Genomic DNA, 3,790 nt, shown 5'->3' with positions numbered 1-3,790 from the left:
CTAGAAATCCAAATGCATCCATGTAATAATCTGTCCGGATTACACCTGAACGGGTGAGAAGAATTTGAATCCGATTCTATGCGGTCTGATTATGTGACCCAATTATTTGTAATCGGGTCAATTAAAAAAAAGAGAAGCTAGTTAGGCTCTTTACTTCTCTTCTAAAACTTTCTCGTAATTAGTAATATTGTGTTAATTTACACCATATTCCATGCATGTTTTACAAATAAATAATGTTATATATAATTATAAATTATATAAATATTATTTAATTATTTAAAAAAAATAAAATTTATTATTAAAAAATTAATTTTTTTATATAAATTATTTATTTATTTATTTATTTTTAAATAATTATACTATATTTATATATTCACGACTGACTGTATTTTTTCTTTACAAATACGACTCTCTCTCTCTTTCCGTTGAAAAATCTACAATACTGTACGCAGAGTACAGACTTCAGAGGCCCCCAGATGTGTTGTAAAACCGACAAATGCAAATATGTCGGTGTTTTGGACTCGACGACGACAATCAGAGGGCGTACTGCAGAGAACCAGCAAATACGTACACTATCTTGTTTTTCTTTGCTAGTTTCACGAGTTCCAGTACAGCAACACATCGCTGAATTTCATTTTAACTAAATAGAAATAGATCTTTACGAAGGATGAAGTATTGAGATGATAAAAGTGTTTAAATTATTTTTTAAAAAAAATTAGATGATTTAAGCATGATATTAGAATTTTAAAAATAAAAGTGCTTTAAATTTTTTTTTATATAACATTTTTTTAAAAATTTTAAAGTCTTTTTTTTTTAAAATTCGGATATCTGCTTACAATCCGATTATCCAATTATAATTTAAGTATGATATCATGCTATAATCTAGATATTTGGTTATAATCTGATTATTCATTTGGATTATATTCGAATTAATCCGAATATATAACCGTCTCATTTTTAAGATCTGAATATGATTACACACTTCTATTTTCAAATATAAACACTATCTGACATGTTCATCTTTAAAATTTTGGCATATTTCAGAATTTCAACGAAATGAATATGACAAAATCATGGGTAGATTATGTTTCTTAATTTTAAGCATGTTTGTTATACTCATGTCATTATAAAATGAGCTTTGCTATACAATCTCCACCACACTCTACACTTTTTTTAAATTTTTTAAATTTTTAATATTTTTTTTAAATTTTTTTTTGAATTTATTCTTTTTAAATTATTTCAAATTTTTTATTCATTATTCATATAATAAATATTTAATAAAAGAAAAAAATAATAAAAATTAAAAATAATGTGGAGTGTGGAGATTGTGTGAATAATAAGAGGTTGAATAGATTTTTTTGTTTTAAAATACTTTATGAGAAATATTTTTTACTGTTTAAAGCACGTGATGTACTTTTAATGTATAAACATTTCACATCATGACTTGATATCTCAAAACAAAAAACATGGCTTCAAACGTCTATGATTGTAGCCAAGTCAAACCTTTTGCTAAACCCAATAACTTAATAAAAAAAGCTTGTGAAGTGACACTTTGACAAGTGATAAGAGTTCCAACAAAATAGGCAAACCCCATTACTAGTTTACTACTATATGCATGGCAGCAAGCAAGCAAGTAGGCAAATTAATTGTTAAAAGATTGCATGGCACATAGTACTCTCTATAGCAAATCACGTTACTATATAAAATATATATATAGTATTAGCAAGAGAACTAAGATGAAGTTCCCTACACGTTTCTTGCTTTTGGTGCCATAATTTTAAGTTTGTCCTCGAATCACTTTGCTATCAAATAATGTCTCCTAAATGTAATTTTAGTTTTTGATTGGGGGAGGCGGGTTTTAAATTCTAGACTTCCGTATTAAAAGCTGAAGATTATATCAATCAGACCACGTATCTTTGATGTCTCTTAAATGTAATTGATTGGCATGATATGCCACTTGCATGTGTATTCAGGTCTCTTTGTCACCTACTCAACTATCTAATATGATATCACATAATTCTCAACCTTTAAGGTGGCGAATAAATTTATTTGTAAGCGTCATCTTTATTGACATATATATCAAACAAATCATTGATTTAAAATCACATGAAGATATATGAAATAAGATGAGATAATTTATGAATAATAGTAGAATAGTTCATGAACAATAGTAAAATGGTTTGAGTGCTTGAGATGTTTTATGAAATTTTAAGAAATGAGAGAAAAAAATTGAATAAAAATATTATAAAATTAAAATATTGTTAAAATATTATTTGTGAAGATTATTTTTATTTTGAGATTTAAAAAAATTTAATTATTTTTTGTATTTTATTTAAAAATTTGATAAAATTATAATAATTAGGTAATCATTAGATGAACAAATCAAAGATTTGAAATTAAAAAATATTTGTGTTTGGAGTGATATTTGGAGGGTGGGATGAGATACAAAATTCTTATCTCATCTCATCATTACACTTTTTTCAAATCTCTATACAAAATATAATAAACAATTCAATTTTTTTAAATCTCAATTTAACTTTTTCAAATCTCAATATAATAATAATATCAAAATATAATATTTTAAACACTAAAATAAAATATAAAATTTTCATCTCACATTCCAAACTTATCTTGACAAGGGATCATTCTTACCATCCAAAACCATGTCTAAGCTCATGTGTTAATTGTTATGTTGTTTTGAGACTCGAAAATAGCACTTTCAAAAGTAGCATGCAGTACAGTCAGTATTATCTATCTATCGCAATGTTTGATCGGGACAAAGATGGTTTGCTAGCTAGGTATAGTAAAGATTCCATTATTGTAGCCTGTAGGAGAAATATGTATGGGTATTGGCGTGGAGAATGTGATCACGTTGAGGTTGACCACACGCGGCCACTATATTTACCATACATATCTTGCTTTCGATGAAAACCTTCTTTATAATTCTTTGAAGGTACTGAAATAGAAATAAAGAAGTTGATGGATGAGGTAGCTAGCTAGCAACGTACTACGTTTGTCAGTCTGGCTTCTAAAGCTCCAATAGATTAATGGCACTGCAATGAGGCTAATTGGAGCTAGCACAAGGCCTCTAGCTGGACCTTGTTCTTTAATAATAGTGCACATTATTGCTCATGCAATGGCGTGCGGCGACGCGATGAAGTTGCGTCTGCATGCAGCAACCCGGCCCCGGTTATTGACCAGCAAAAACTGCACCACGTTTAATCTGATTTTTCTGAACCTTATCCAAAAAATAAGTACACGTTGAGAACCTTATCCATGTAGAAAATAAAATATAATAAAAAAGGTGGGAGAAATATATATGTGAATGATGTAAACATATGTCTCTATTTATATATATGTGAATGATGTTAGAGAAATAATAAAAATATAATAAATTAGTAATACTGATTGATATTAATTAATTTATATAATACACTGATATGTTTGAATCTTTAATTTATCTCAATTCATCTCAACTTATTATTATAATTTTTTTAAATTTTAACATAAAATATAATAAGCAATTCAACTTTTTTTAAATTTCAGAATAATAATAATAATATTAAAAAATAATATTTTAATAATATTTTATTATTTCAACTCCATTCAATTCAATTTGACTAACTCAGTTCAATATCTAAATATAACCTAAATATGATAGATAATAAATCGTACTACCATACATAATTGAATATTATGAATATATTTTATAGTAAGTGATAATATTCCCATTCTTATGCTAATCTGGCCAATTAAAATGGATGCTTTTGTTGGGTTTAATTACAATTAT

The sequence above is a fragment of the Juglans regia genome, chromosome 5 (assembly GCF_001411555.2).
Source record: "Juglans regia cultivar Chandler chromosome 5, Walnut 2.0, whole genome shotgun sequence".
Taxonomy (NCBI): Eukaryota; Viridiplantae; Streptophyta; class Magnoliopsida; order Fagales; family Juglandaceae; genus Juglans; species Juglans regia.
The sequence above is the reverse complement of the archived record's forward strand: the minus strand, read 5'-3'. Positions refer to the sequence as shown.